Raw genomic sequence first — 11,641 nt, 5'->3', positions numbered from 1 at the left:
GCACGCCAGCTAACCTAGTGGTTATCTTTTCTCCTTAAAAATTAATTCTGGGGTTGGATGGTTAGCTTTTTTCCTTAAAAATTAATTCTGGGGTTGGATGGTTAGCTTTTCTCCTTAAAAATTAATTCTGGGTTGGTTCCCAGGGGTCAGGGAACACATCTCACACATATAAGCAAGACTGTGAGTTTGATCCCCAGCACTGCATAGGCCCCTGGACACTGCTGTCTGTGGCCTTGGTGAACCCCTTTCACCCTGAGGCACTGGTGGAGAGAACCAGGAACTCTAACTAAAATATTGTTTTTATGAAAAGTATGATTAAAATTTCTGTAAATCCTAGTGTCTCAATAAAAATGGTAAAATATGGGCAAGTTTCGGGGATGCCTCCCAGAGGGAAAAGCAGTTCTGGAGAAGCAGGGAAAGGGAGAGGAGCTCTGGGAATGATAGTGCTCGGGGTCCCAAAGGTGGGGCAATGCAGTAAAGGTCAGGAACATTCTATGCAAGAAATATGGAAAAATCATGAAAGTCATAAAAAAATTAAAGTCTGGAATGTGATTCAATGAAGTGGTCACACAATATAGTGAAGATAAAGCCAGGCAAGGGGGAGACTTGGGTTGGAAGACCAGAGGGTTCATGGTGGGACCATTTCAAAAAGCAGTAATTGTCTTGCCTGTGAGTGAGCTGGAAAAGCCATGTTTACAGACCCTCCAGTTAAGACAAAATTTGGTTATCATATAATTATGGTGAAAGGGAGAAAGGAAAATTGTATGAAAAGTTTTTTAAATGGCAAAATATTCTATATTCTTGGATTGGAAGAGTCAATATTGTCAAAATGACCATCCTACTTAAATTATTATATAAATTAAATGCAATTCCCATCTAAATTCAGAAAACATTCTTCAAGGACTTAGAACAGTCAATAATAAATTTTGTATGGAGCCACATAAACACCTCAAATAGCCAAAGCCATACTTAGAAAACAGGAACTGGGGGATAAATCGTTGTGTAACTTTAAATTATGCTGTGAAGCTATAAGTAAAAGTAAAAAGTAAAGGCCCTCCCGTTGATCATCGATTTGCTCGAGCGGGCCCAGTAACGTCTCCATTGGAGACTTTGTTGTTACTGTGTCTGGCATATTGAATACATCACGGGGAGCTTGCCAGGCTCTGCCATGCGGGCGAGATACTCTCGGTAGCTTGCTGGGCTCTCTGAGAGGGGCGGAGGAATCGAACTCGGGTCAGCCATGTTGGCTGCGTGCAAGGCAAATGCCCTACCACTGTGCTATGTGAAGCTATAGTGAGTTAAAAAAAAATGCTTGAAAATACAGTAAGGATAGACACTCTGGAGCAATAGCACAGCCAGTAGGGCGTTTGCAAGCGGCCTTGCATGCAGCCGACCCGCCAACCCAGGTTCAACTACTTCGCCCCTCTCTGAGAGCCCAGCAAGCTACTGAGAGTATCTCGCCCCCACAGCAAAGCATGGCAAGCTACCGTGACGTATTTGATAGGCCAAACAAAGCAACAAGTGTCACAATGGAAACATTACTGGGCCCGCTCAGCAAATCGATGAACAATGGGAGGACAGTGACAGTGACAGTGACAGATTCTCTAACCAATGAACAAGAATCAAATACCCAAAGAAAACTCCCCAGATTTTATTTGGTGGGCGAACTGTCCGGGTGCCTTATAAACGCATCAATGGCCTTGATCCAGAGACTCAGCAACAAATTGAAAGACAGCAGCTCCCCGGAGATTTCTCAGGTCCTTTGTGGAGCCGATTTCACTGAGGCAGCATGGGTGGAGCAGACATTCCCTCTGCACCTACTCCAAATGAGCCCTGGGTGACCACAAACATCCAGAAGGAAAACCCAGGTTCACAGACCAGGGATTGAAGATTCCAGGGCACATCACCATAGAGTCAGGCAGTCCCTTCCCATCCCCGCACCCCTTCGGGGTCCTGGCTGTCATGCCCATGAAAAGCCTTGATCCAGAGACTCACAAATCAATCTCAAATGGACTAGCTCGCTACTGAGATAGATGTCTCTGGACCCAATCACTTACAATTTTAGAATTCCAGGAGCGCACAGCCGCTTTTGCAGCCGTGCAACCTCTCATGATATTCATAATAAGCAATAGAAAATAAATTATCTAGCATCTGACTGTGGCAGGCAGGCTTGCGTGGTGATGGGAAAATTCAAAATAATGGTGGTGGGAAGGTGTAATGGTGGTGGGATTGGTGTTGAAATATTGAATATAATCAATTAACGTGAACAACCTTATGAAAATAAAATTTTAAAATAAAAAATAAGCTATGATGGATTACAGAATAATCTTTCTGTTTGGGAAAATAAGTAACAAATAAACTTTTTGGGTGGGGGACACACCCAGTTTGGCTCAGGGCTATCTCCTGGTTTTGCTCTAAGGAATCAGTCTTGGCATTCTCAGGGGACCAGATGTGGTGCCAGGGATCAAACCGGGGTCAGGTGTATGCAAGGCAAACACTCTACCCACTATATTATCTCCCTGGCACCTAAAAGACAACCATATTATCTCCCATTAAAAGACACCCAAATTAATCGGAGAAAATATTTACACTCAACACATCACATAAAAGGTTAATTGCCAAGATATGTAAAGTACTCACAAAGATCAACAACAAAAAATCCACAAATCCTATTAAGAATGGTGCTGGAGCGATGGCACAGTGGGTAGGGTGTTTGCCTTGCATGTGGCCAACCCAGGTTCAGTTCCCAGCATCCAATGTGGTTCCCAAGCACCGCCAGGAGTGATTCCCGAGTGCGTGAGCCAGGAGTAACCCCTGTGCATCGCCGGGTGTGACCCAAAAAGAAAAAAAAAGAGAGAGAAAATGAAGTTTCTTCTCTGGAGAAGGTAGATGGATGGCAAATAAACACCTGAAAATCATCTATTATCATGAAAATCCGAATCAAAATGACAATGAGATATCATCTCACACCACTGAGAATGGAATATATCTCTCCAAAACACTGGAGAAATCAGTGTGGGAAGGTCTTGGTGAAAAGAACTGTCATCGCTGGTTGGTGGGTATGTTGTCTGGTTCAAGTCTATGGAAAAAAGTATTAATATTTCCCAGAAAAAAAGGCAAAAATAGAGCTGCCATATGACCCAGAAATTCCATTTCTTGGCATTTACTACCAAGAAACAAAAACATTCATTTAAAAGGACATATGAACAACATTGTTCATTGATGCACTTAGCACAATGCCTTGGCTATAAAATCTACATGTTCAATGACAGGTGAATGATTCATTAAGAAATGGTATTCATACTCAGTGAATACTATGCAGCTGCAAGGAGTGCTTAAACCATACATTTCACAGCAATTTGGATGGAACTGGAGAATATTATGAGTCAGAAGAAGAAGAGTAAGTACAGGATGATATCACTTATCTGTTGTATATAAAATAACATGACAAGGGAATTCAAGGTTAAAAGAGGGAAACTAGATTACCTTTTACCATTGAATATAAAAATGAGAAGGACATGGAATTCTATGCAGCCTTTAGGAAAAATGAAGTCATGAAATTTGCTTATGAAGGATGGACATGGAGAGTAACATCCTGAGTGAAATGAGTCAGAAGGAGAGGGTCTACTATAGAATAGTTGCATTCATTTGTGGGATATAAAAAATAGTATGAGAAGAATATCAAAGGACAGGGAAAACAGAGGTGAGGAGGACTGGTCAATTGTTGGAAGCTTGCCACAAGAACATGGCATAGGGCAGTTAGGATAAAGAAAAGAAGAAGTACGAAAACAATAGTTGAAAACAATCACTTTGGTCAGGAACTGAATGTTGAAAGCAGGTAAAGGGATATACCTGATAACCTTTCAGTATCTGTATTGCAAAACATGAGGAGGAGAAGCAGAAGCAGAAGCAGAAGCAGAAGCAGAAGCAGAAGCAGAAGCAGAAGCAGAAGAAGAAGAAGAAGAAGAAGAAGAAGAAGAAGAAGAAGAAGAAGAAGAAGAAGGAGGAGGAGGAGGAGGAGGAGGAGGAGGAGGAGGAGGAGGAGGAAGAGGAGGAGGAGGAAGAGGAGGAGGAGATCAAGAAGGGGGAAGGGGAGGGGGAGAGGGAGGGGAAGAGGGAGAAGGAAGAGTAGGAGGAGGAGACACACACATCATGTTTTCCTGAACACTTCCAGCTGTGGTCCTGATAAACTGAGCACCCTGAGCACCATGGAGGTGGCCCATGTGATTCCCAGCAACACAAAGTCCAAGCAGCATCATATCCTCAGGCCCTAGCATTGAACCATAGACTAATTGACCAATAATTATCAGGAGAGGTCCCCAGAACTCTGCACAGAAAAAAAAGAAAAAGAAGAACTCATATTCACTAATAAATGAAGGCAAAAGCCCAAGAAGGACTTCAAGCACACAAGAGTTTTCTACACTCCCTGATAAAAAAATTCAGTTACAATGGTAAGAGTATTCACTGAATTGAGGAAAATAAAGAAGAGCTCCAACAAGGTAGAAAAGTATGAAAAAACTTCAGTCAGAAATTGAAGAACATATAGGGGGAAAGACAGCTCAGATAGAGAAGGGAACACCAAGTAAAGGGTGTTGGGAGGATCCTCCCAGGATGGGAGATGCATGCTGAAAGTACACTATAGACCGAACATAATTGCCACTCAATGCCTCTTTTGAAAAACTCAGCACCCAAAAGGAGAGAGAGAACAAAAAGGAATGCCCTGCCACAGAGGTGGGATGGGATGGGGGTGGGGAGAAAGGGGGGGAGGGATACTGGGATCATTGGTGGTGGAGAATGGGCACTGGTGGAGGGATGGGTACTTGATCATTGTATAACTGAAACCCAAGCACAAAAACTTGTAATGTCCACAACTCTACCTCATGGTGTTTCTCTAAAAGAAAGAAAGAAAGAGAGAAAGAAAGAAAGAAAGAAAGAAAGAAAGAAAGAAAGAAAGAAAGAAATTGAAGAGCATAGTTAGGGAACGAAATGACAGAGTAAAGGGACTCAACAGAAAATGGCATAAGCTGAGGAACAAATAAATGTTCTAAAGATAAGTTGTATGGAAACATCCAAAAATAACCTAAGTAAAAAAGTCCTGAATACATGGGGGTATGGTGCTGCCAGCAGGTCAATCTGTACCTGTGAGGCGAGTGCATCAACAGCCTCATGGTACCTTCAGACTTCCAGATACCCCAAAATTGCTGCTGTGCCTTTAGCCAGACCCCAAAAGCTTGGGACAAAGTTTACCAAGAATGTAAACGGTCAAAAGTTAGGTATGTGGGAAACACACCCACAAACCACCTCCGGCTCCACTATATAATTAGAGGCATGGCCTTTCTGGTTCCTGATCAAACTGCTTAACTTCCATGATCCCAGAGACTCAGAAACAAATCTCGAAACCCAACGGCTTTTGGCAGAAATGCATCAGTCCCTGCAATAGGTTACGGGCGCTGGGCCACCCCAGGTGGGAATAGGTTTCGAGCCTTGGCCTGTTCCCCCTGGCAGTCCAGTGGCCGCCATCCTCCAGAGGCCACTGGATAGTCAGGTTTGGGCCCTCAGTGATGAGACACTGTGGGGCCTCATGGGTTGGGGATGGAGCCTGCCCTTTCCTTCCCATCCCAACCAGACCCCAAGTCGCCACCCATGAAGGCCTCTCTGGCTCCTGGTCAAGCTGCTTAAGGGCAATGATCCCAGAGACTCAGACACAAATCTCAAAATCTGGCAGCTTTTGGCAGAAATGCGTGTGGACCCCGCAGTAGGTTACTGTCGCCGGGCCGCCCCAGGGAGGATAGGGTACTGTCCCTCCGCCTGCTCCCCCTTGGCGGCTTGGTGGCCATCATCCTCCAAAGGCCACTGGACAGTCCTGTTTGGGCCTGCAGTGATGAGACACACGGGGCCTCACAGGATGGGGGTGGAGCTGGCCATTTCCTCCTCATCCCAACAAGATCCCAAGTTGCCGCCCACAAACGGCCTCTCTGGCTCCTGATCAAGCCGCTTAATGGCCATGATCCCAGAGACTCAGAAACAAATCTTGAAACCCAGCGGCTTTTGGCAGAAATGTGTTTGGTCCCTGCAGTAGTTTACCGGCATTGTGCCACCCTAGGTGGGAATAGGTTTTGTGCCTTGTCCTGTTCCCCCTGGAGAACTGGACAGTCAGGTTTGGGCCCGCAGTGATGAGACACACAGGGCCTCACAGGATGGAGGTGGAGCTGGCCTTTTCCTCCCTGCCCCTTTGAGATCCTGAGTCACCACCCACGAATGGCCTCTCTGACCTCTGATCAAGCTGCTTAATGGCCATAATCCCAGAGTTCAGAAACAAATCTCAAAACCCAGAAGCTTTTGGCAAAAATGCATCAGGACCCCGCAGTAGGTTACTGTCGCCAGGCCACCCCAGGGATGAAAGGATGGTGTCCCTCCACCTGCTCATCCTTGGCGGCTCGGTGGCCACCATCCTCCAGAGGCCATTGGACAGTCAAGTTTGGACCCTCAGTGACAAGACATGTGGGGCCTCATGGGATGGAGGTGGAGCCAGCCCTTTCCTCCCCATCTCAATGAGACCCCAAGTTGCCATCTACAAATGGCCTCTCTGGCTCCTGATCAAGCTGCTTAAAGGCCATAATCCCAGAAACTCAGGAACAAATCTCGGAACCCAGCAGGTTTTGGCAGAAATCCCTCCAGATTTATTTGTTAAAATTTCAAAATTTCAAAATCGCATGGCCACTACTGCAGCTGCATGACATCATATATTATTCATAACCAGCAATAGAAAACAAATTGTCTATGCTTGCCTTTTCGGCATATCTGAGTGTTGGGGTAAAATCCCAGATAATAATGGTGGGTCTGGTGCCGAAATATTGAATGTAATCAAAGTAGAGAGAGAGTAATGTGGAAATCATCTGCCTCACAGGTAGGGGGAGGATGTGGGATGGGGGTATACTGTAGTTTTTGGTGGTGGAGAATGGGCACTGGTGAAGGTACGGGTGTTTCATTGAGACTTAAACCCGAAAGCTTCGTAACTGCTCTCATGGTGATTCAATAAATAAAATTATAAAAAATTTTAAAAAGTAAGGTAGAGTTCATGCCCAATTCAATCAGCCTAATCAGTGACTGAATAAATAGCGTACTCCTACATAAAAAAAAGTTGTGAAGACATAGAGATTTATGAGACAGCTTCAAGAGGAATAACATTTTTCCTGTTTTATTTCTTTTTTTTTTTTTTTGCTTTTTGGGTCACACCCGGTGATGCTCAGGGGTTACTCCTGGCTCTGCACTCAGGAATCACTCCTGGCGGTGCTCAGGAGACCATATGGGATGCTGGGAATCGAACCCGGGTCGGCCGCATGCCAGGCAAATGCCCTACCCGCTGTGCTATTGCTCCAGCCCCCCTGTTTTATTTCTCAGGGTTTCCTGAGAAGAAAAAAGAGAGAATGGAAAGAAGTATTAGAGGAAATTATAGCTGAGAATTTCCCTAATATAATAACTAAATCTTAATCTGACATTCAAGAAGTGAAAAATAATTCCAAACAAACTAAACTCAAATTAAAGAATAACAAAACAAGCTGTAGTTAAAATGGTGATCTAAAGACAGAGATAACCTTCTAAGAGCAAAAGGCCCTCCCGTTGATCATCGATTTGCTCGAGCGGGCCCAGTAACGTCTCCATTGGAGACTTTGTTGTTACTGTGTTTGGCATATCGAATACGTCACAGGGAGCTTGCCAGGCTCTGCCGTGCGGGCGAGATACTCTCGGTAGCTTGCCAGGCTCTCCGAGAGGGGCGGAGGAATCAAACTCGGGTCGGCCATGTTGGCTGCGTGCAAGGCAAATGCCCTACCGCTGTGCTATCGCTCCAGCCCAGGTGGAGCATAGCACAGCAGTAGGGCGTTTGCCTTGTGCGCAGGAAGCTTGGCTGAGCCAGGTTCGATTCCTCCGCCCCTGTCAGAGAGTCTGAATACTGAGAGTATTCAGTATGCCAAACACAGTAACAAGAAGTCTCACAATGGAGATGTTTCTGGGCCCGCTCGAGAGCAGCAAAAAGAAAGCAAAAAATTACAATATAGAGAGATTTCTCCAGACACTGAGATAGCTGAACTTCATTTCTGCAGCTCCAGAGCGGGGCTGGTGATCCCAGCAGCAGAAGTCTCTAGAGCTCAACTGCCACCACATTCATGCCATCTCCACAGGCTTGGGGTGATCCCCTCACACATGAGAATGAATCTGCTGAGAACCTCAGGCAAGTAACTTTTGTGAATGAGATCTCCATGCTCCCATAGAGTTGGGAATGGATGACCTTCCCCCATTTTCTTGTCTTTCCCAGAGCCTGACAGCCCCACCCACAAAATGCCTCTGGCACCATATAAACTCATTAAGGACCATGATCCAGAGACTCACAAATAAGTTTGGGAAAAGAGCCACAAGCTTGAGAGATGCTTCTGAATCCTAAAATCATTTCCAATTTGTCACCCTATTTAAAATTTTAGAATCCCTGAAGCGTGCAGACACATTTGCATCTATGCAAGATTTTATATTCTACTCCACTGATATCACTCTACAACTGGAGCGATAGCACAGCCCGTAGGGCATTTGCCTTGCATGCAGCCGACCTGGGTTCAATTTCTCCGTCCCTTTTGGAGAGCCCAGCAAGCTACCAAGAGTATCCCGCCAGCACAGCAGAGCCTGGCAAGCTCCCCGTGGCATATTCAATATGCCAAAAACAGTAACAACAAGTCTCACAATGGAGACATTACTGGTGACCACTAGAGCAAATCTATGAACAACAGGAGGACAGCGCTACAGTGCTACTCCACTGATATACCAAGAATAGCAGACCACATTTAATAGGTTAAGGTAGGAGACACTGGATCTCAATCCACAAATAAATAAATAAATATAAGCACACAAGGCTCAACTTGTAACGACATGTTAATAATCTCTAGGGTGAGATACAACAAACTTCACACATTTTCTTCTAAAGAAACAGTTTTGGATCATTTTTAATGCATTATTCACAACAAGCAATACAAAATAAATTTTTTAGGACTTTCTTTGGGAGCAGGCTTGGGTGGTGGTGGGAAAATTCAAAATAATGGTGGGAAGGTGTTATGGTGGTGGGATTAGTGTTGGAATATTGAATGTAATAAATTATAGTGAATAGCATTATTAAAATAAAATGAATTTTTTGAAAAAAGATTCTTAACAAACTAAGAATGGTTTGTTAGTAGGAAACAAAAATGATTCTTTGTCTCCTACTACTAATAATAAATATCATAAAGTTTAAAAAATACAATATAGGGAACCCCTATCCCCCAGGATTTATAGTTGTTCAATTAAGCTCTCAAGATCAGAAGGAAATGATGTGGTAAAATCAACATATTGAATGAAACAGGCATCCAAACTAGATTACTCTAGTCTACTAGACTATCACTAAAACAATCATTTGAGAGATAGAAAGCTTCACAGAGAACAGCTAGAGATGCTAATGACTGGGGTGGGCTGGAGTGATAGTACAATATGTAGATCATTTGCCTTGAGTGTGGGTTTGATTTTTGGCACCCCATATGGTCCCCCAAGCCCTTCCAGGAGTGATCCCTGAGTGAAGAGCCTTGAGTAAGCCCTGAGCACAGCTCTCTCATAACAAGAAGTCAGCATATTCACCAGATGAATGCAATCTTTCTGTCTGTCCCTCTCTTTCTGACTCATTTCACTTAGCATGATACTTTCCATGTAGTAACACTTGTATGTAAATTTCATGACTTCATCTTTTCTAACAGCTACATAGTATTCCATTGTGTAGATGTACCAAAGTTTCTGTAACCAGTCATCTGTTCTCCGGCACTCCGGTTTTGTCCAGATTTTGGCTATTGTGAATAGTGCAGCAATGAAAATAGAAGTGCAGATGTCATTTCGACTGTACTTTTTTGCCTCTCCGGGATATATTCCTAGAGGTAAAGGGTGTTGGGAGGATCCTCCCAGGATAGGAGATGCATGCTGAAAGTAGACTATAGACCAAACATGATTGCCACTCAATGCCTCTTTTGGAAACCACAGCACCCAAAAGGCGAGAGAGAACAAAAGGGAATGCCCTGCCACAGAGGCAGGGTTGGATGGGGGGATGTGGGGGTGGGAGGTATACTGGGACCATTGGTGGTGCAGAATGGGCACTGGTAGAGGGATGGGTACTCGATCATTGTATAACTGAAACCCAAGCACAAAAACTTGTAAGTCCACATCTGTACCTCATGGTGTTTCACTAATAAATTTTTTTTAAAGTCAGCATAAAATATTTCAAACTGAACAATATAAATATCAGTAAAAAAGAAGCAATAAGAAATATCATTTAAAAAAGATCTAGTTTTCAATTTAATAATGAATGCCAAACTCTAAATCTATCTCTAAATACTCCCATCTCTGTGCTCATGGATCGCTCTCAGTAGTGCTTAGGGGCAAAATGCAATACTGGCTATCAAACAGCCTCCTGCATGCAAAGCAGGTATTTGGCTCATTGAAATACATTTCTGCTCCCAGTAATTGGTAAATTTTACAGACAAATGTTTCATTAAAGAAACTACTCTGAAGGGAAAGTTTTTTGATGAAAAGAAATCAGATTTATGAAGTTGATTTGTTACAAAGAAGGAAAAAGTATAAGGTGGAAAAGGGAAAGCCTCTGCAATAGGCATTAGAAAAACTGAATAGTCACATATGTAAGATTAAAATTGGACCACTACTTCACACTGTGCACAAAGTGAACTTGAAATGAATTAAAGACATAGATGTTAGAACCAAATCTATAAACCACCTCGAAGAAAATATAACCAAAGCACTCCACGATAGTATCTTCATTGGCATCTTCAATTGAAAACAAAAACAAAAAACAAATGGGAGTATAAAACACACACACAAACACACACATGCACGCATACACTCTACACAACTATTAAAAAATAAAAAGAAAGGAGTTGAGTGAGTGGATAGTAGTGCAGCAGGTAAGCCAAGAGTAAATCCTGAGAATAGCCAGATATGGCCTCAACTCCCCCCCCCCAAAAAAAACAAAAAGGAATATGTAAACCAGAACTATAGGATGTTATATTAAGTGAAATAAGTCAGAAGGGGAAAGACAAAACCTGATGTTGTCACTTATATAAAGCATATTAAAAAGCAAGAAAATAAGCGAGATTAATTTTTTTAATTATTCAAATAAAACGATAGATGTGTGCTTCTCAATAGGCCATGTGTGTGTGGATAGGAAAGAATCCTTGGACAATGGTGCAAAGATGTTGGAATTTTGGTATGGTATGGTAGGATAACAGTGTACCCCTAAAACTTATGACATTTATATTATTGAAAGCCAACATAGAAAACAATGTATACTGGGGCCATAGAGATAATATAGTGGGTAAGGTGCTTGCCTTGAACACAGTCAAACCCAGTTGATCCCCAGCACCACAAATGGCCCCCTGAGCATGGCCAGGTATGCTTCCTGAGTACAGACCACAAGTGAGCTTTGAGCACCACCAATTGTAATCCAAATCCGAAATAATAACAAAAGAGAAAAATAGAAGAAAAGATACTATAGAACATAGCTTGCAAGCATTATTCAACTGTGATTTGAGAACCGTGCAATGATGTGGGGTGGAAAGAATGTGTA

General features: G+C 43.2%; 1 pseudogene; it reads left to right on the top strand.

Annotated features, from left to right (window-relative positions):
* The first annotated feature begins 377 nt into the window (after positions 1-377).
* Positions 378-833, top strand: LOC130030386 (peptidyl-prolyl cis-trans isomerase NIMA-interacting 4-like; annotated as a pseudogene).
* The last annotated feature ends 10,808 nt before the right edge of the window (positions 834-11,641 follow it).

This window comes from Sorex fumeus, unplaced genomic scaffold (genome assembly GCF_029834395.1).
Source record: "Sorex fumeus unplaced genomic scaffold, SorFum_2.1 ptg000044l, whole genome shotgun sequence".
Classification (NCBI taxonomy): domain Eukaryota; kingdom Metazoa; phylum Chordata; class Mammalia; order Eulipotyphla; family Soricidae; genus Sorex; species Sorex fumeus.
This window is presented reverse-complemented; position numbering and strand designations above follow the sequence as displayed.